The 23,062-nt window shown below is 36.6% G+C and overlaps 1 pseudogene; it reads right to left on the reverse strand.

Annotated features, from left to right (window-relative positions):
- The window catches only part of LOC110148497 (large ribosomal subunit protein eL8 pseudogene), an 87,637-nt pseudogene that overhangs the window by 64,366 nt on the left and 209 nt on the right, over window positions 1–23,062 (reverse strand).

Consider the following 23,062-nt stretch of genomic DNA (forward strand, 5'->3'; position numbering starts at 1 on the left):
GATTCTCTCATTTGAATTTTAAAGTATTCTCAGATTTTCAGTGAGTGTTAAAACCATGTCTTTATTTCAAATACATGTTTCAGTATAGTAAAAGACTGCGTGTGTGTGTGTGTGTGTGTGTGTGTGCGCACTCACATGTGCCTTTTGGCAATTTATATATTTGATCAACAGATTCTATGAATTACTCGTTTTGAAATGTCTCACCTCATAGAACAATAAAGAAGTGTTTTATATGACTGCTTCTTTGAAGGTAGAGTAAGTATATTACTTCCACATGTACCATGAGAAAAAATAGTTGAACTGGGGGTTAATTATTCAGTCCTTTGGATTTGCTCCATTTAACCCAATATCTTTCACAGGCTAAATTTTGTGGAGTGTGTGTGTGTGTGTGTGCACACACGTTTGTGTGTCAGCACACAGCGAGGTATGTACACTTTTGGGGCATTAGTCTGACTTGTAATTTTTTCCCTTTGATATAATGTTAAGTAAAAATATTAATATGAAATAAACAGAAATGCATAGAAAGAGTATTGATTGGTACTATTTTCTGAAAGGAAGACATAGGCTAGCTTATTTGAAAATACCAGTATCACTAACCTACACAAGAGAGGAGATTGATATTGTGGTATTTCTTGTTTTCGACACTGCTTTTTAAGAAGGGAGAAAATGAAGGTTGATGTTATTATAAGGGCTTCCCCTGTGGCTAACCAGTAAAGAATCTGTCTGCAATGCAGGAGAAGCTGGTTTGATCCCTGGGTCGGGAAGATTCCCCTTGAGGAAGGTAAGGCAACCCACTCCACTCTTCTTGCCAGGAGAATCCCATGGATAGAGAAGCCTGGCAGGCTACAGTCCATGAGGTCGCAGAGTCCAACACAACTGAAGCTACCGAGTAGGCACAGACATTGTTATTAAAATGTACATTATTTTATGACTTAATCCTTTCCATATAAACCACTAACAACTGTTGTCTTAGCTCATTTTAATATATTCTCAGTTGATTATACAATAAACTACATTCAAAAAAAGAAAATTTATTTTTGAGCATTTTAAATTAGGAACTCTCCCAAATCCTGAATGGATTACCATTATCTTCATCTCTCACCCTGTATCTACACTTTCAGGCTGTATTGAAAAGGAAGCAGTAAAGGAAAGAAAAAAGAAAAAGGGAGGGAGGAAGAGAGGGACAGAAAGAAGGAGGAAGGGAGAGAGGAAAGAAGGAAAGAAGGAAATGGAAAAATCTAAACTCTGTGTTGATGCCCAAAGCAATTCATCTACATAACTATCCTCAGAATGCTTACCAAAAATGCTCATATCTATAAAAAGGTTAAAGAGGGAAATTAGTGATATGAAATGCTATAAATTCTAAAAATGATCTGATTTTTTTTAAGCATGGATTCTGCATCTGATAAATCATATTCTTGGTTTAAGTTCATTTTTAAAATACTGCTCTTCAAAAATAATATTTTAAATACAAATTATCTGTAGTCTTGTTAAAGTTCCAAGGACATTATATAATAATATTTCTTCTAAAATTTTTTAAATTACAGATTTTCATTACTATAAGAAGTAGACCTGCATATTTCCTAATGTATATGTCCATGCTGTGTACATGCTCTTTTTCTGCAGTTGTGTCTGACTGTGACCCTATGGACTGTAGCCTGCCAGGCTCCTCTGTCTATGGGATGCTCCAGGCAAGAATACTAGAGTGGGTGTCATGCCTCCTCCAGGGGATCATCCTGACCCAGGGATCTAACCTGCATCTCTTGGGTCTCTTGCAATTTCAAGTGGGTTCTTTATCACTAGCGCTACCCAAGAAGCCTGTATGTATCCATATTTATTGTCAAATAAAATAGACTATATATTATAAAATATCAAGCATATAGGCTTCCCACGTGGCCCTAATGGTAAAGAATTTGCCCGAAATGCAGGAGACACAAGAGATGCCACTTTTATCCTTGGGTTTGGGAAGATTCTCTGGAGGAGGGCGTGGCAACCCAATCCAATATTCTTGCCTGTTGAATCCCATGGACTGACGAGCCTGGAGGGCTATAGTCCAAAATGTAGCAAAAAGTTGGACATCACTGAGCAACTAAGCACTAGCAAGCAAGTATATATATAACAAAAATGTGGCTTATTTTAAAATGATAAACTGTCTAATATATTTTTTAGAAAATAAAATTTTGAGTGTTAACATGTAATAACTAATATGTTTATTTTTCATAAAACATATGAAGAAATTACCTTTGAAGTACTTTAAAGGCTTTTTTTTTTTTAATTCTTTTTAAAATGTGTCTGGGTTACTCTTGGTTCTTTTCTGTTGAAAAGCAAAGTTGTTAAGACAGATTATAGATAGGTAGATAGAGTTTGAAATATATAACAAGGAGCTTCCCCGGTGGCTCAAATGGTAAAGAATTTGCCTACAGTGCAGAAGACCCAGGTTCAATCCCTGGATTGGGAAGATCCCCTGGAGAAGGAAATGGCAACCCACTCCAGTACTTCTTGCCTGGAGAATTCCACAGAGAGTGGAGCCTGGTGGGCTACAGTCCATGGGACCACAAAGAGTTGAACATGACTGAGTGACTAACTTTGATCAGTTTCTCCTTATTTTATTTTTCTGATCTTCTTTATCTGTGATAAGAGTAACAATTTATTAGATGTCCATGCTTCTTTCCAAACTTTACATCTTTGTTAGAGCAAACTGTATTTTTAGAGCAGAAATCAAAAGCTGAACAAAGAAAGAAAAATAAAAATTTTGGTGTGACCAGTTTTACAAAACACTATGGATTAATTTAGACTTTCACACCATAAACTTTATATCTGGGCAGAGGAATTCATTGTGTTGCAGGTTAAGCAACATTAAATTTTAAAACACCACCATGATTTCATCCTATGAGCATTTGAGAAACTTTTATATTTTAGCCCAGTTGCATATTTAATGGGTTATACTCTACTAGGCAGCAGCAGCATTATGAAACTTCTGAATAATTGAGGTCTATGGGAATGACATATAGGAATGTTATTAGGATTTTTCATTTTTTATTACAGTCAATTAGACACTGATACGCTAATAACTTTTGAGATCACGCATTTATCTGCTTAAGAGAGCAGGCAGGGAAAAAAATTATCTGTGTTCTAAGCCATAGAATATAGTAGCATAGAAATATTCACAACCAAAATTTCAAAGATCCTGTTTACTCAGCAGATTGAGACAGCTCTGGTGACAAGAGGGACAAATGGGTTAGCTATTATTTACCAAGCCTCTTAAATAACATTAATGGATGCAACATTTAAATTACCAGTCCTAGTAAATCTGTATCTATCTTAGATTTATGCTTGCTTGGGCAAAATACAAGCATGTTATTTCAAGGCATACTGCCGGGCTCCCAGGGTCCCACTCTACAAGATTACAATTGTAGTTTGCAAAAACTATGCATCAGTATTGGGTATTGTGCAAAAGTATCAGCTAACCATATATACGTTCAAAGTTTGTAGAAACAATTAGCTTTCACTCATCAGAGTTTATCCATCAGGTCACATTATGCTCTGGCTATTCTGAAATATGCTCCTCTCTCTCCTCATGAAATCTTCTACAGTGATTTAGATGTCTGAGTTTCACACTGTTTTCTTAGCTTTTTTCCACTCTTCTGGCCTTAGCCCTCACTTGATTTAGGCTGGCCCACACAATCATACATCACATCTCTGTCAGCCCATAATGAAAGTCACACAAGCGACAGAGGTGTCAGTTCTAGCGACAGTTTGGTTTCTTCTGAGACCTCGCTCCTCGGCCACTTTCTTGATGTGTCATCACATCGTTTTTCTCTATGCAGGCATTCCTAGCTTCTCTTTCTCTCCTAATAAGGATACTAGCTATGCTAGATTAGTCTCCACTCTTAAGAGCCTCATTTTAACTGAACCCCCTTTTTAAACAGACTTCCCTGGTGCCTCAGACGGTAAAAGCACTCGCTTGCAATGCGGGACACCAGGGTTTGATCCCTGGGTCGGGAAGGTCCCCTGGAGAAGGCAATGGCAACCACTCCAGTATCTTGCGTGGAAAATCCCATGGATGGAGGAGCCTGGTAGGCTACAGTCCATGAGGTCACAGAGTCAGACACGACTGAGTGGCTTCACATTCTTTCTTTCCTCTTTAAACAGCTTACATCCAAGTTTGGTTATATTCTAAAGTAGTGGATTTGGGACTAAGAAATATGACCTTTTGGAGACAAAACTCAGCTCCTAACAATGGTCTTTGGGTGGAAAGTGAATTTAGTCATAAAATTCCATGGAGGACGCTGCTCAAATCTGTAATAACCTAAATGGGAAAAGAATCTGAAAAAGAATAGACACATATAACTGAATCACCTTGCTCTACACCTGAAACTAACACAACATTATTAACAAACTGTGCTCCAATATAAAGTAAAAATAAAAAAAAAAAGAAAAAGAAAGTGCCAGTACATAAAAAATGCTTGAGGAAAGTGAATGTCAGGGATTGTAGTAACTCACAGAGCCAGAGAAGAGATTTGGAGGAGGCCAGAAATAGAAAGAGATATTGTAAGGCAAGTAGGATCAGAGGACCACATCACAAAATTCTTCAAGATAAGTGGTTACCAAAACTGAGTGTTCTTTTTCTCTTGAGTACGCAGACTAATTTCACTTTTCAGGCTTCTTTGAAGCTATTAATAGATCCTACTGTAGAACTGATTTCCAGCCAATAGAAAATTGGCACTATTTCTAGGCTTTTCAAAAGTGGTGGTGTCTTTTTATATTACCCATGACTTGTTTTCTGATAAATGTAACCAGAGTATAAAGAGCCAGAAGATGGGAAGAATGTGGGTCCTTCAATGAATGTACAGCAGAGATCTGTCTTAAAAAAATATTAACATTCATGAGGCTGATTCATAAGCAAGAAATTTAATATCTCCTGTCACCAGCTATTGTACACTTTGGGGAATTTATTTGATTCTACAGCCTAATCTACACTAACCTATCTATATAATTGGATTTATACACAGTCAGCAAAAACAAGACCTGGAGCTGACTGTGGCTCAGACCAAGAGCTTCTTATGCCAAAATTCAGGCTTAAATTGAAGAAAGTAGGGAAAACCATGGGGCCACTCAGGCAAGACATAAATCAAATCCCTTTTGACTATACAGTGGAAGTGATGAATAGATTCAAGATCTGGGAGACAGAGTGCCTGAAGAACTATGGGGGAAGGTTCATAACACTGTATAGGAGGCAGTGACCAAAACGATTCCAAAGAAAAAGAAATGCAAGAAGGCAAAGTGGTTGTCTGAGGAGGCTTTACATATAGCTGAGGAAAGAAGAGAAGTGAAAGGCAAGGGAGAAAAGAAAAGATTTACCTAACTAAATGCAGAGTTCCAGGAAATATTTATAGCAAGGAGAGATAAGAAAGCCTTCTTCAATGAACAATGCAAAGTAGTAGAGAAAGCAACAGAATAGGAAAGACTAGAGATCTCTTCAAGAAAACTGCTGCTATCAAGGGAACATTTCATTCAAGGATGGGCATGATAAGTGGAAGAAATGATAAGGACTTAATAGAAACAAAAGAGATTAAGATGTGGCAAGAATACAAAAAAAAAGGTCTTAAATGACCTGATACCAAGACAATGTGTCCACTAACCTAGGACCAGACATTCTGGGGTGTGAAGTCAATTGGGCCTTAAGAAACATTACTAGGAACAAAGCTAGTGGAGCTGATGGAATTCTAGCTGAGCTATTTTAAAATCCTAAAAGATGATGCTGTTAAAGTGTTTCACTCAATATGTCAAATTTGGAAAACTCAGCAGTGGCCACAGAACTGGAAAGAAGAGCAATGCCAAAGAATGTTCAAACTACCATACAATTTCACATGATAACAAGGTATGCTCAAAATCCTTCAAGCTAGGCTTCAACAGTTCAACTGTGAACTTCCAGATGTAAAAGCTGAATTAGAAAAGGTTCTCATGCAAAGTTTTACATGAATATTTGACCAATTAAGTTGGTCAACATTTTTTTTATTTCTCTAAAATGTTGGGAGTTTGAGCAAGTTCCAAGAGATGGTGAAGAACAGGGATGCCTGTCGTGCTGAAGACCCATGGGGTAAACAAAGAGTTGGACATGTTGAGCAAATGAACTGACTGAAAAGATTGGGAAGAGAAAATAAACTACAGCGCATAATAAAATAATATAACAAATGTACCCACATGTAATTTATGAAAAATTATCTTTGAAATATTTTACCAAAAGTAAGTGATACGTTAGTCATTTTCAGCTATTTGCTTTCCCATGTACACAATGCATACATGTTTGTGCATGTGTGTGTGTGATTCAGATTGTCAAGAGAAATTCTTTGTAGATTTTAATTTTATTTTATTATGGATTTTATTTAATATGTATCAGATTAAATCTATTGGACAACTTCTTAAGAACTGACATCTTAATTTAAATTCTTCTAATATCAATAACCTCAGATATGCAGATTATACCACCCTGATGGCAGAAAGTGAAGAAGAACTAAAGAGCCTCTTGAGGAAAGTGAAAGAAGAGAGTGAAAAAGTTGGCTTAAAGTTCAACATTCAGAAAACTAAGATCATGGCATCCAGCATTCAAGGCAAATAGTGGAAACAGTGGCTGACTGTATTTTGGGGGGCTCCAAAATCACCGCAGATGGTGAGTGCAGTCATGAAATTAAAAGACGCTTACTCCTTGGTAGAAAAGTTATGACCAACCTAGATAGCATATTAAGAAGCAGAGACTATTTGTCCACAAAGGTCCATCTAGTCAAGGCTATGGTTTTTCCAGTGGTCATGTATGGATGTGAGAGTTGGACTATAAAGAAAGCTGAGTGCTGAAGAATTGATGCTTTTGAACTGTGGTGTTGGAGAAGACTCTTGAGAGTCCCTTGGACTGCAAGGAGATCCAACCAGTCCATCCTAAAGGAGATCAGTCCTGGGTGTTCAGTGGAAGGACTGACGTTGAAGCTGAAACTCCAATACTGTGGCCAACTGATGCAAAGAGCTGACTCATTTGAAAAGACCCTGATGCTGGGAAAGATTGAGGGCAGGAGGAGAAAGGGATGACAGAGGATGAGATAGTTGGATGGCATCACAGACTCAATGGACATGGGTTTGGATAGACTCTGGAAGTTGGTGATGGACAGGGAGGCCTGGTGTGCTGCGCTTCATGGGGTTGCAAACAGTCGGACACGACTGAGTTACTGAACTGAACTGAACTGAATCTGTAACAAGTTATATATCTCAGTTTATGTAGGTCTTTTTTGTTGATGCTGTTCAGTCACTCAGTCATGTCCAAGTCTTTGTGATCCTATTATAAAGGTTTATTAAAATATTTTCTATACTGGTTGTTTACAGCTTCTGTTAGGTATATTCATTTTATCTATGCTTTGAAGCAAATCATCTATGTGATTTTTAATTACATTTACCTTTGGGGTAATGGTGTCATTTTTAATGTCAATTTTGTATCCAGAATCCATGTTAAATTCTCCACAGAATTTGCCTGCAAGAGGGAGACTTGGGTTTGATCCCTGGGTTGGGAAGATCTCCTGGAGAAGGGAATGTTAACCCACTCAAGTATTCTTGCCTGGCTAACTCCATGGACACAGAATCCTGGTGGGCTACAGTCCATGGGGTCACAAAGAGTCAGACATGACTGAGAGACTAACACAAATACTTTATGTATAGCATTTAGGGGTTTCTATAAAAAATAATCATATTATTGAAAAATAATAACACTTTTGAATACCTTTACAGTCTTTGTACCTCATATACCATTCATCTCTGGGTAGTATTTCCAAAATAATATTAAATAAGAGTGTGTAACCTCACTTTTCTTTTAATATTGAGTTACCATTCTTTTAGTATTTCAGGATTAAGTATAATAATTGTTTCATATTTTAAAATATATTTATGCAGCAAAGACCAATGACTGTTGATGAAAATCTATCCTTTCTTACTTTATGAGCAAAATGTTTGACCAAATTTCCTAGTCAGGCCTGCAGTTCCATAAGCTGTATGAAAAATTTCAACACATAAAGCTGTTTAAAATTCATACATGTAATTTCAAGATGGCCCATTAAAAATTTCTCAGGTTCAACCTTTGTATTCTTTCATATTCTATGAGCCATCCTAAAGACAGAAATTGCTATGGCCAAGAAGGATCCTTTTGAAGGATGATCAACTAGACTAGTTTGTCTGGGGCAACAATGACTTAAAACTGGCATTTTAACAGAACGATTAATAGTCCTCCCAATCACTGTTAAAGATATCCCCTTTTGAATAATATAAGTTCATCTTATTTTATAAACATATGATGACACCACTATTTGTTAGAAAAATGCAGATGAAAACTACAATGAGGTATCACTTCCCACCAGTGAGAATGGACATCATCAAACATCTGCAAATAATAAATACTAGAGTGGGTGTAGAGAAAAGGGAACACTCTTACACTGTTGGTGTGAATGTAAATTGGTATAGGCACTGTGGAGAATGGTGTGGAGATTCCTTAAAAAACTAAAAATAGAACTACCATGGTGGAGGTTGTGGTTAAATCACTAAGTCGTGATTCTTGTGACCGCATGGCCTAGAGACCACTAGGCTGCTCTGCCCACGGGATTTCCCAGGCAAGAACGCTGGAGTTGGTTGCCAGTTCATCCTCCAGCAGATCTTCCATATGACCCAGCAATCCCACTTCTGAACATATACCTGAAGAAAACCACAATTCAAAAAGATACATGCACCCCAGTATTCACTGCAGCACTATATACTATAGTCAGACAGGGAAGCGGTTGGGATGGATTGGGATTTACATATATGCACTATTATATGTGAAATAGATAACAAATGAGAACCTACTGTATTGTACAGGCAACTTTACTTGATGCTCTGTGGTGACCTAAGTGGGAAGGAAATCCAAAAAGAGTGGATATATGTATACATTTAGCTGATTTACTTTGCTGTATAGAAGAAATTAGCACAGCATTTAAAGCGATCACACTCCAATTAAAAAACAAACACATGATGAGAGAGAAAGCAACTGACCCTGAGGTCACCAGAGACAGCTGCTCAGCAATGTGAATCCATACTGAACTGTTAAGTGAGCTCAAAATAAACTTATCATATTTTTGAATACAAGATACAATTTAATTATTCTGATAAGGTTATCAGGCAATGGAAATACCCTTTAATAATTAGATTAACTTTTTGTCACAGATGGAGAAATTTTATGAAAATACTTATTCTGTGGCCTATTATGTAAACATTATGAATTGCTATTCTGCTAACATGCTAATGAATTAGATCATCTAATTTTATAATGTTAAATAAACCTTGCAATCCTGAAATAAATCCAATTTTATTTCCAGATTCATGATTCTACCACAAATGTCTAATTTAATATTTTTACATTCATAATCATGAATGAAATTGGCATAATTTTTTTCATTTGTTTATGTCTTCATGGGTCTTTAGGTCAAGGCTGTACTTCTCATAAGATAAAGGCTCTAAAATAGTTTGAGTAAGCCTGAAACTTGTGAAAGTGGCAGAATTCACGGAAAACAAAATCTAGGCCTGTTACTTTATTAAAAGATAAGAGAGTCAAACATGACTTAGCAACTAGAAAACAACTATAATATTGATTCAACTGACTATATTATTACAATGTTAGTAAGTTCTTCTTTAGCGTCATTTTTAGAAATTATTGAGAAATAAATTCAAGTTTTCCTAGTGGTATACATTTTAATTAATATATATTTTATATTTACATTTGCAGAACACCATTTTATTTCATTTTCTTCTGACATTCCTTATTTTTTCTTTAATCCTCTTTAAATATTTGTCTATACTGGTAACTGTGAATGATGACATTATTTTGGCACTTTTGATATGCTCTATTACATTTTTTTCTATTTCAATAAACTATGTTTTGTGTATTTTATATGCTAAATTTCATATACCTTGTATATATTTATAGATATATATATATACACATATCTGTTCTTTTTCAGATCCTTTTCTCTTATAGGTTATTAAAAATATTGAGTACAGTTTGTGTTATACAGTGGGCACTTGGTTATCTATTTTATATATAGTAGTGTGGATACATTAATCCCAAACTCTTAATTTATCATTCTTCCTTTCCCCCTTGACGACTATAATTTTGTTTTCTCTGTATGGGGGTCTATTTTTATTTTGTGTATAAGCTCATTTGTATCCATTTCTTTTTAGATTCCACATATAAGTGATATCATATATTTATCTTTCTCTGTCTTGCTTACTTTGTTCAGCATGATAGTTTCTAGGTCCATCCACGTTTCTGCAAAAGGCATTATTTAGTTCTGTTTAATAGCTGAGTAATATTTTACTGTGTATATATACCACATCTTCTTTATCCATTCAGCTGCCAATGAACATTTAGGTTGCTTCATGTCTTGGTTATTGTAAATAGTGCTACAATGAACATCAGGGTGAATGTATCTTCTTGAATTATGATTTTCTCCAGATATATACCCAGGAGTAGGATTGCTGGATAATATGGTAGCTTTATCTTTACTTTGCTTAGGGAAACTCCATATTGTTTTTCATAATGGCTGCACCAATTTAAATTTCCACCAACAATGTAGGAGGGTTCCCTTTTCTCCACTCCCTCTCTAGAATTTATTATTTGTAGACTTTTTGACGATGGCCATTCTGACCAGTGTGAAGTGATATCTCATTGTAATGCTGATGTGCACATCTCTCATAATTAGTGATGTTGAGAATCTTTTCATGTGTGACCATCTGTCTCTCTTCATTGGAGAAATGTCTATTTAGGTCCTTTGCTCATTTTTTGATTGGACTGTTTACGCCATGAGCTCATTTATTGTGAGACCTGTTAAAGGAAAAATTTGAGGCCAGCGTTAAAGGTAGTTACTGTGGAGAGAAATTGCTCCCATTTCTACATTTCACATGGAAGCAACGTCACCTCCAACAAATTATTCACCTGAGATTGCCTGATATCCAGACAGTGTGAATTTGGTATGCAAACTTGCTGTGATGTTGACTTGCGATTATGAAATCTAAAGAAAAAAAAAAAAAACCAAAAAACATTCCCCTCCTGAAAGCCAAGGCTTATATATAGGGCTGTTCTCCTTGAAGTCATGAACTGTGTATACTTTAGAAATAAGGTTGGGCAATTATAGTTAACTGTTTCAGCAAGGATTAAGTCTTATGTATCCAAGTTTAATGGAGCAAAGGGTCTCTTATGAGTGTTCACACAATTCAGTAGACTATGGACTTTATCCACAGCAGACTGAAAGTTAATAAGTTTTATCAAATGTTTTCAAGGCAAAAGAGTTTTAATGCTCTGGTAAACTCTCTGCATCCCTCTTACAATGAGGTTTCAGCTTTCGAATATTCTACACCTCCTTTCCAACTGATTACGTTAAACATATTTTAGTCACCACTCTTGTTGTTTTTAGTATAAAGATGGGTACTTAATCTACCTAGTTGCTATGAACAAAAGTCTGTAGGTATTTTTAAAAGTAATACACACACATGTGTACACACACACATATACACACATCCTGAGTGAAAGTTGTTTGACCACAAAATTATCAGAACACTTCATGATAGTAACGTTAGTCAAGATAATGAACATTATAAATATATAGTTACATATGAAATATTTTATTTACCAAAGATTGGACATTATTTCAGTCAGAATATTTATCTTTATTTTTACACACACAAAAAAAGCATATAGATGGTTGGTATGAATTGACCAAGAAACACCAATATCATGAATTTGGCTTTCCACTTTCCCTAATGCTACAGCTTGATGATTATACAGTCTCTATTCTGAGGCATACACAACAACTCTTTAAAAATGTTTTGCACCTGATAAAAGAAAGTGAAATTTGCTCAGTCGTCACTTTGTGACCCCGTGGACTACACAGTCCATGGAATTCTCCAGGCCAGAATAATGGAGTGGGTAGCCTTTCCCATCACCAGGGGATCTTCCCAACACAGGGTCGAACCCAGGCTTCCCACATTGCAGCCATATTCTTTACTAGCTGAGCCACAAGGGAAGTCCCATAAATGAAATGACCAGCCTCCAAAAGTCAAATACTGAAGTTAGCCCCTTGCTTCTAATGAATGGGTGAAACTACTTTCCACTTAAAATAAGATAAATCCCACCCAAAGGAGCTAAAATTTAAGAACAAAAGGATCTCCCACAGTAAAATATACAGAGGTAGAATTACTCCAGAGTTGGTTATTTTTATTTTCACACTTTGATTTCATGATTATGTCTTTATATTTTTTCAAGTGAGTTCTCTTTATGTTTCTAAAAGATAACTTTTTCATTTTCAGATGTCACATTCAAATAGGACAATGTTTGCTGTAGGTAGAAATTCATTTTTTATGATAATGAGGAAAAATTTCCTAGAATTTACCAGAGGACTTGCTCTTTGCTGTCACTGCCAAATTGATGCTGCTGTACACACCATTGATTACCATATTATCAGGATGAGCTTAATCTAATTAGGACTTACACCTGAGCATCAAATAAGGCATTGCACTAAGGAATGAGAGCATTTTAAAAATCACATCAACGTTAATAAGTATAGGGGAGAGAAGGAATTATTAGTATATCCAACTTTAGAAATTCCCTGTGAAGACTGTCTTCTGTAAGCACTTACAATATTGATAATTGCAAAAGTTCAAAAATAGCTGTGGCGGAAACCTGTATCTAGTATCGTCTGTGGGCCTATCATTGTCACTGGTGGTTGCCAGAAGCAGGGGATTGGGGGGATTTCACATATTGGGTAACTGAGGAGCCTGGTGGACTCCAGACCATGGGGTCGCAAAGAGTCGGGCATGACTGAGCACAGTACAGAAGCAGCAGCAGAATATGTGTGTGTGTGTATATACTGAAATGTAAGTTTTAGAAAGACTAAGCAACATTCCCAGAGACATAAAACTAATACACGGAAATCTGAGTCTGTCAATCCTTAGAAACAGCGTCTCTATCTGCAGGTACAGCTTCCTATATATGTTTAAGCACAAACATGTAAATACAGAAATGAGTAGTAACATGCATGTTTATTTTAATGTATTTCAATGTAGCACTTATTCATTGCATATCATATTTTTTAATGACTGGAACCATCTACCTTGCATCTGTACATGCAAAAACACCAAATGTCAATGTATGACATTTTTAATCAAAACAAGAGAGAGGTTTACACTAGCTGTGCCTAAACTCTGGAGGTTTTGTCCTATACCATGATTCTAATGTTGACACTGACTACAGGCTTTGAAATCCTTCCTATCATGATGTGCTGTCCTTCACTCAACCTTCTGAAGGGAAGTTTTACTAGATTAGGAAAATTATGAATGATTAAATATTGGTATATTCATTTGTCCAACCTCATTTTTTCCTTGCAGTAAGTATATGTGATGAAAGATCTTCAAAAGGAATGCCTAGAGGAGGGGAAGGGAGATATATTACTGATTCTTAGCAATTTAATTACAAATGTGTTTCTGAAAGAGGGTCTTGTCTTCTTTTTGTCTTCATCAGTGGTTAGAATTTCTTTCAGTGTACAAAAATAATGTTATTTTGTTTAAAATAAAAAAAAACCCACCTGATTCTTTTTGCTTCATCTTAAAATAAGTTAAAAGACTTGGATTTTATTTTTCTTTTGCTGGTTAAGCATTACCACCCTTCTCCCGCCTTACTGGTAGCACTCTGAAGAGGAGAGCAGCTCATACGTTCACCTAATAAAATTAGTGATAAGTTATATATTAAGGGGGAAGAAATGAAAAGACTTCTTAATTTACCACAGAATAGCACAAAATAAACATGTTTTCTTCTGAATCTCAGCCTTGCTTTTCCAACTACTAAACTTTCTAGTTTACTCTGGTCTCAATAGCATTTAAAAAGAAAACTCCCTTTGGTTTCTTAGGTGTGATTTATAACAAACATTAAGTTTAAAATTAGTTTTTTTGTTGGAATTTCTCTGAGTCAAGTACCCTTAGGAAATTACCACCCTCACTTGAACTGGCATGTTCTGTAGCAGATGAGTTATAGCTCAAAGGACAACATTCATTAAGAAAAAGTTAAGAAGGACTGGGGAAATCAAAGAGGTGGCAAGAACAAAATTCTGATTTAATTTGTTCAGCCAATTTCTGAAAGGACTGAGTTCTCCCGTCTCTACCACAAAATGCAATTTACTTCACAAAAAAATAAGAGCATCATCCTTTCACAATTACATGCATACTTCATTCCCCTTAGGAGAAAGTGAACAGGCTGCCCTAGAGAACTTAATTCAGGAGCTTTCACATTCTTTTCAGTGGTAGATTTTAGAAACTAGTTCAATATAAAAATAAGGTATGAATAAAGCTAAAGAATGACATAAATGAAATTATCAGGAGGAACTGCCCCTATATCATTAAACCTAAGACATTAATTTTTACAGCATCAGATTGATTAGGCTTTATTTTGTCTTGGTGAGAAATAGGTAAGTGAACGTTAATTAAAGGAGCATTTAACCATAATCATTCCTCTTTAAAGACTTTACAAAAAACTAATTCTAATGAATATTTACACAAAATTTATACAAAATTTCATCATAGGATAATGAGTGGAATAAGATCAAAACCATACGGTTTAAACTAGGGTGGACAAGATCCATCGGACAAGAGTTTGCCCAAGCTCCAGTAGTTGGTGATGGTCAGGGAAGCCTGGCTTGCTGCAGTTCACGGGGTGTCAAAGAGTCGGACATGACTGCCTGACTGAACTGAACTGAACTGAACTGAGGGTGGGGAAGATCCCCTGGAGGAGGAAATGGCAACCTACTTCAGTAATCTTGCCTGAAAAATCTCACAGACGGAGGAGCCTGGTGGGCAATAGTCCATAGGTCGCAAAGAGTCATACAGGACCACGCAACTGTGCGCACACACACAGAAATTTACTTTCTTGCAGTTCTCAAATACTACAAGGTCAAGTTTCTGGTGGATTTGGTTTCTGGTGAGAACACTCTTCCTGACTTATGGGCAGGGATGGAGTAGGGTGAGGCTGGGAGGATAAACTTTCTGGTCTCTTCTGTCTCATCTACCTATGTTCATAGTAATATTATTCACAATACCCAAAAGGTGGGAACAACCCACATGCCCATCAGTAGAAGAATGGATAGACAAACCAGAATGGAATATTATTCAGCCTCAAAAAAGGGAGGAAATTCTGACACATGTTACAACATGGATGCATCGTAAAGATATTTATGCTAAAAAAGATAGTGCTGAGTGAAATAAGCCACAGAAGTACCAATACTGTGCAATTCTACTTGTATGAATTACCTCGAGTAGTCAAATTTATAGAAACAAAAAGTAGAATTGGGGGAAAATAGAATGCGGAGCAGTTTGATGGGTACAGTGTTTCAATTTGGGAATATAAAAATTTCTGGAAAAAAAATGGGTAGTGGTAATAACTGCATAGCAAAGGAAATGTACTAATGCCGCTGAAATGTACACTTAAAAATGGCTAAAATGGTAAATCTTACGTATATTTTACCATATTATTCTTATTTGAAAAGTGTGTTGCTAAGTGAATTCAAACAATACAAAAATACATGAACCACGTATATCTCACTATTTATATGTAAACCTTTAATTCATTTGCCTTTATTTTGGTGTTAGGAATGAAGTGGGATGTATATTAGGTATTGTTGCTGTTGTTTAGTCGCTCAGTCCTGTCTGACTCTTTTGCAACCCCTTGGATTGGGATTATCCAGGCAAGAATACTGGAGTGGGCTGTCATTTCCTTTCTTCAAGGCATCTTCCTGACCCAGGGATTGAACCTGTATCTCCTGCATTGTGCACAGATTCTTTACCACTCAGCCACCTGGGAAGTCCAGGAATAAAGTGGATCCAGCCAAAAAAAAAATAAAAACTATATGGGCGGTATTACTACTAAACTATATGGAGCGGTATTACTGCTGATCCAGTAGATACAGGCCTTGGGGGGTTTCTTTCTTTTTTTTTTCTTATCCATGTAGTTGTTGTACTTGTGGATATGTACGCATACAGTTATGCCTAGGTATCTTAGAATTAGTGATATCTGATAGGTTTGAAGAATTGAGACTGACTGGTCCAGGGCTAGAATTTGTGTAACATGGTGAATAACCATTTGTTAGTTGACTCTAAGCATGTTCTCAATACTTAAGATAAGTATAAAACAGTTAAATCTAAAGAAATAGACAAACACTTTTTCTTCATAAATACCTCAATCTAACTAGGAAAGAGGATCATAAAACTGTAAAGAATTGCTCTTCCTCTAATCACACAAAGATCTCTCTCCTTCAAAGGTCTACTGAGATATTTTTAGTTTTTGCACCTCATTGCACACCTACATCTCACCTCACCTACAACTTCTTCTTGAGAAGGAAACTTGACTACAGGAAATAAATCCTGAACCATCAGAAGGTAGGACTTGAGACAATACTTAGGAAAGGGATCATTTCCTTTGAGTCTCAGTGTTTAATAAAGAGAAAAAGAGAGAGCCCCACTTCCCAACCTCACCGGCTTCATTGTGTCTAATTTGCATCATCAGAGTTAAATTCCATTTTCTTTTCAGACATAATGGATAGAGGGGGCAAAGTTTATAAGACCACTTTACATTGCTTGAGTAGTGGGATAAGGTTGAGGGTGAGAGAAATAAGAGGATCCTACTCTCAAAAATATGAAGCTAGAATCCGAAGCCAGAATTACCTTCATTTTGCTATCAGAAATGCAAGGCAGATCTCAGAAAAAATTATTCTAACATAATTAAAGAGACTTGTCTAAATTAAAAAAAAAAAAAAGAAATGCAAGGCAGAAATTTAAGTTCAAGAACTGCTATTTAAAAACACTAATCTTTGCCACTGCCCATATCTAAATTGTTTAGACTGTTCTCTTTCCCTCTGGTGATTTGCTTTAAGATCCATGATAAGAAAACTGTTTATCAAAGAAATATACATGCAGTACAATCTCACCTACGTTAAAACATAAAAACACCAAACACATAGAAACAGAGAGTAGAATGGTGGCTTCCCAGGACTGAGGGGTTGGAAGAACAGGGAAATATAGGTCAAAGAGTGGGCTTCCCAGGTGGCTTAGTGGGTTAAGAATTGGCCTGCAATGCAGGAGACACAGGTAGATGAGACTTCATGCTCGGGAAGATCCCCTGGGGGAGGGTCAGCAATAAGAGGAAATTCAGTTTAGTTTGTAGAGAGAAGCTAGGTCCCAAAGTGAATATGCCAGTGATGGAGGCTTCTGAGATGTGAGAAAAGCAGCCTGCAATAAGTGTCCTTAATTAGGGGGTGAAAGGAAAATGCAGGGCAATGATTTAAACTTGAGAAGGGGTGTTGTACCTCAGCATTTATAAGCGAGCCTTGAGGAAGGTAAAGTTAAAAGGTAAAGTGAAAAAAATTTGGAGTATACATATGATACCAAAGCATCAGAATGAACTTATTCTACACAAGCTTTCACCTATATACATTTGAGTTTTAGGAAACAGAAATAGGTTCTATTCTGTTAAAATCTGTCAAACACTAGAAATAAAATTTTATTTTGAAATATCATAAAACCTAAGAATTTTTTAAATCCTAAAGTTTAGGAACAGCCTTTGCTGTATTTCTGCCCAGTGCCTGACCCCCTAGATTCCAACTTTAGTCCCTTTCTCATCTTCCTCCTCAGAATAGCTGAAGAAATCCTTTAAGATTTTCAGTGGTTTAAATTACTTTAATCATTACTTACAGGCTGATAAAATGCAACTGTGGTGCCAGTTTTCCCCTTTCTGTACAATTTCCCTTGGCAGTTCCAATCATCTCAAATCCACTGGAGGCTCAGGTGGTAAATAATCTGCCTGCAATCCAAGAGGCCTGGTTTTGAATTCCCTCACTAGTTTCCAGAACACTCCCGGCACCTGACTTCCCTCCATCCTTTCATTTTAGTCCTTCTCAGTCATCTCCCAACTATACATTTTGAAGGCTGTGCTTAGTCGCTCAGTCATGTCTGACTCTTTGTGACTCGATGGACTGTAGCCCCTCTGTCCATGGGGATTCTTCAGGCAAGAATACTAGAGTGGGTTGCCATGTCCTCTTCCAGAGGATCTTCTGAACACAGGGATGGAATCCAGGTCTCCTGCATAGTAGGTGGATTCTTTACCATCTGAGTCATCAGGGAAAATTCTGAGGGTAAATGAGACAAAAAGTAAAAATTCTTTCACTCCAGAAGAATTTCTGGAGCATTCTTTTACCTCTAAGCACTCCTGTTTGGTGTGCACTGACTTACTCTTCTCTTTGCACTTATTTTCTTGGTGATCTTATCCAACCCTAGTAACTTTCAGTTTTGATCTCTCACCAGACCTCTATAGAATTTCAGACTAAAACATGTGAGAGCCTATTAGCTTTTTTTTTCTTTAAATGTTTCTAATTAGCCCATCAAATTTGGCGTTGCATTTCCAAAACTGATATTCTGAACTCCTTGACTCCAAACCTGTTCCAGTTGCTATTTTCCTCACCTCAGCTGATGTGATGGCAGCTCTCCTCCTGCTAGACTAAAATATCTCTGAGGAGGCATTTTTAAAGTTCCCTTTCTTTCTCCCTGGTGGTTCAAATGATAAAGAATCTGCCTGCACTGTGGGAGACCCAGGTCCAATCCCTGGGTCTGGAAGATCCTCTGGAGTAAGGGAATGGATACCCACTCCAGTATTATTGCTTGGAGAATTCCATGGCTAGAGGAGGCTCGCGGACTACAGTCCATGGAGTCGCAAAGAGTTGGATACGACTGAATGGCTAACACCAACTACAGCTAAACCAGTTTTCTTGGACACTCACCAGTTACCACTTTCAGTCACTGTACAATACCACCTGCAACACATGCCTATAGAAACACAACCAGAGGTCATTTCCCAATTATATATTATGAGGCTAAGTGTATTTATTTATTATCTCTCCAGCAATTAACACTATATTGAGCTTGTAACAGAAGTCCATTAAATGGTGAAGTATTAAATGTATAAAAGAGGAGAAATTAAGTAAGGTGGTCCCATCCAATGACTAAGTAGTGATGGGAATAAAGTGAAGTCTAGATCTAGGGAAATAACTTACACGAGAAAGGCTCTGATGTTTAGGCGGACAGAACACAGGCATGTACAAAAGGACACCCATGGGAAGATAGAGTGAGAAAGCATCATCTGTAGGCCAAGGAGAGAGACCCGGAGAAGACCCTTCCTGTACAGCCCTCAGCGGAAACCAACCAACTTTGATCTTAGACTTCTAACCTCCAGAGTTGTGAGAAAACAAATTTCTGTTGTTTAACCCATACAGTCTGTGGTGTTATGTTAGATTAGCCCTAGCAGATTATATTGCAGGTTTTAGCAGGTGATGTCATTATATGCCAATATCAGTATGTGGCAGTTAGTATGTCTAGAGGAGAAAATTACCTCTATAAATTTTTTTTAAAAACTGGGTCTTCTACTTGAAGAGTAGACTAGAGTTCAGTTGTAAGCTTATATATATAATCTGAAAGAGGAAAAGCTATTTGATGAGAAGTTTCTGTTTTCCATCAAGATTTAAATGCAATTATAATAAAACCATGTTTGCTTGCAGTAGAGTTAGATGTTTAAACAAGTCGATAAATTTTTGGAAACACAGGAAGGAAAGATGCTTTGTTTACTTTTATTTCCACATTAATTTTAGTACTGACAGAGAGTGACAAAGCGATGGCCTCAGAGACCACTAAAACCATTTCATTCACAAAATGGGTGTTTTATGAGTAAGCACTCTGCAGACTGCTCCTCTGGTAGGAGGACTGCTTAGGGCCCAGCAGATGGTCACTGGAGTTTGAATGCATCTGTTCACTCTCTCTCCTCTTGTCAGCACAGAATCCACTAAAGATAAAGTCTTTCATATAATAATGTTATCTGCCCACAAAGACCATGTTATATCTGGCAAGGACCAGGAAATTGGATAATTTTGATAAATGTGATCAAAGTAGAATCAAGGTGTGAAAATGTTTTGATGGCATAATAGAGGCTATATCCTACAAGACAGAGTAGCAAATGGAATGTCATGAACTGACTGATGTTTGAACTATTAAAGTAACTCACAAGTTAAAACACAACTGCAGTAATGAAATGAGTTTTAATTTCAAAAAGTTATAAAGAAACCCACACCCTGAAAAAACTTAATTTTCTAATATATGTTTTTTTTTCATATGAAAAACAATCACACTGAAAATATTATGAACCTGCTTGGCTCATGCAAAGTAGTTAGCTCTGAGGGTTGGCAACAGTAGAAATAGTATTTCTGCCTTTCAGAGCTACAAACACTTTAAAACAAAAGAGATACAAAAAGTAAGGGAAGCACTTATAAATAATACCTGAGTGGTCCACCCAGTCAGGTGTAAAGATATCAGCTAAAAAGTCACATGGAGAAGAAAACAGGTGAACTCTGAGGGACTGGTTGTGACAGAGATGTAGGAAATAGGCATTATTCATACTGAAAGCATTATTAAAAGAAGGATGCAGTCAGAATTCCAGGGGTGAATTCAGTTATACTGGCTAGAGTAGTCTAGTGGCTTTCAATCCTTTTTAAGACATTGACGACAATATATTTTACTACATTTCATCTTGTTTTAGTTTCAAATTTACAGATAAGTTGCTTCATGCTTTTTCCACACTCATCAATTGTTGACAGTTATCCTTTTTTACTTTGACATTCCCTATCTCTTGCTCTCTCAGAGTATGCGGCCCTCCCCTGACCTGCTTCTATGACTCTCTAGTGCTTTAATGCCTGGAACTACAGGACAGCCCAGACATGCATATCACTTTCTCTGGCTTATCCCTATTATTAGCTACACTCCTTGTTCCTCTTTTATTGGCAACAGTTCTTAGAAAATACAACTGGACACTGTGTATATTCATAGCTTCTACGCCTTAACAGTGAACAGAACTTGAACATATGCATATTTCTGTATCTACTGCAAAGAGCTGACTCACTGGAAAAGACCCTCATGCTGGGAAAGATTGAGGGCAGGAGGAGAAGGGGTTGACAGAGGACGAGACGGTTGGATGGCATCACTGACTCAATGGACATGAGTTTGAGCAAGCTCCGGGAGATGGTGAAGGACAGGGAAGCCTGGCGTGCTGAGGTCCATGAGGTCTCAAAGAGTCAGACGTGATGCAGCGACTGAACAACAACACAGCTAATGAGCTCTTACTGATGTTTCTAATTTCATCCAACACATCAGGATACCTTCTAGATATATTCTTCTTTTTATCGTTTTTAACTCCCTTCCAAACCAGTGAGAAATCGGGTCCTCATTACACATTTGCTTTAACTCAGCCAAAATAATACAGTTTCAAAATGGATAACGTACCACTAAACAACAAATAAAAAGGAAACCTACAAACTAGAGTTCAGCATTTGTTTACTTTTTAGTTTTTGGTAGTAAAATTTAATTAGAGTGAAATGAACAAAGCTTAAATGTATAATTTATTGAGTTTTGATGATAAATGCATATCCTAAGAATATTTGCATCACCTCAGAAAGTTAACATTTGACTAGTTTTCATCAATACTTTCACCCTCTAAGGAGGTAAACAATGTTATAATTTTTTTTCCCATCATGGATTGGTTTTCCCTGTTTTAGAATACATACAAACAGAATCATACAGCATTTGGAATCATACAGCATTTTAAGAAATCATAATTTCTTGAATTGGACTCATTTGTCAACATTTTTGTGAGATGCATCTATTTTTATATGTATTAGTAGCTTATTATTACTGATGAGCAGTATTTTTGTTATATGAATTTACCACAGAATATTTATGTATTTTCCTATAGACAGCAGAGCCACTTCACATTTTTGACTCTTCTATAAAGCAGCTCTAGATATTCTTGTGTCAGACTATTTGTAGACATGGAATTTCACTGATCTTGGTAGGTAGAATTTCAGGGACAGGTATATACATTTATATATACCTTTATAATAGGTAACCAAATTTGGTGGGGGAGGGTTCGTAATAGAAGGTGTATTATTTACATTCTTATCAGCATGTATGAGAGAATTAGTTAGGAATCCTGACCAACATATGTTGTTAACAGACTTTTAAATTTTAGCCTTTCTAGTGTGTGTGTGTATATATATATATTTGACTTTAAAGTTTTCCTTATGAATAATGTTGAACTTTTCTCTCATCTTTATTTCACACTTTACATCTTTGTGAATTATCCAAGGTTTTTGCCCATTTCTTAGACTGCCCTTTTATTGTTGAGTTTTAAGAGTATTTACATATTTTTATTCAGGATTCTTGTCAGTTAAAAATTTTGCTTTTACTTATTCTTTTGGCAGTTCACCATCCTTCTTTAATCCATAAATTTATGCTTTTCACCAAATTCTAAGAATTACTGGTGTTAAATTTCCAACTGTGCTTCTTTCAGTCCTCTCATTCTGCTATTGAACAACATACATGTTAGACTGTTTTTTATATTATCATCAGAAAGGTCATGGAATCTGTTATTTCTCTCTTTCACTTTTTACTTCTGTGCTTGATTTTCAGATTAGGCCACATCTTTTGATATTTTTTCAAGCTCAGGATTATTTATTCTTGCAGCTCCTAACTGTATTGTCATAATCTAGTGAATCATGTTTGAGCTTTTCACTTCTACTATGCTCCTTTATACAATAGGTTTCATATTAAATGTTTTTTAGTTGCTCTAAAAGCAAAAAGAACTTCAACTAGGAAAGAAAAAGAAAAGAAAGAAAGTCCCTCCCAGGGCCTGGGTGGTATTCTAGGAGGTTTCAGTTCCTAGGCTGGGGCTGGAAACCAGGTCTCTTCACTCAGGTGGGAGGCGATGGTTCAATTTGCTCCACCTGCTTCAGGCCAGTCTTGCCCAGGCTGGAGGCAGAAGCTCCAGAGCTTGCAATTGCCATCTGGTAACACCTGCCTTTAATGGGACCAGTGGATTGCTGTTGAAAAAAACTTCTAGTCCAGAATCCAGGAAGACTCTGGAACA

This window comes from Odocoileus virginianus, chromosome 14 (assembly GCF_023699985.2).
Source record: "Odocoileus virginianus isolate 20LAN1187 ecotype Illinois chromosome 14, Ovbor_1.2, whole genome shotgun sequence".
Classification (NCBI taxonomy): Eukaryota; Metazoa; Chordata; class Mammalia; order Artiodactyla; family Cervidae; genus Odocoileus; species Odocoileus virginianus.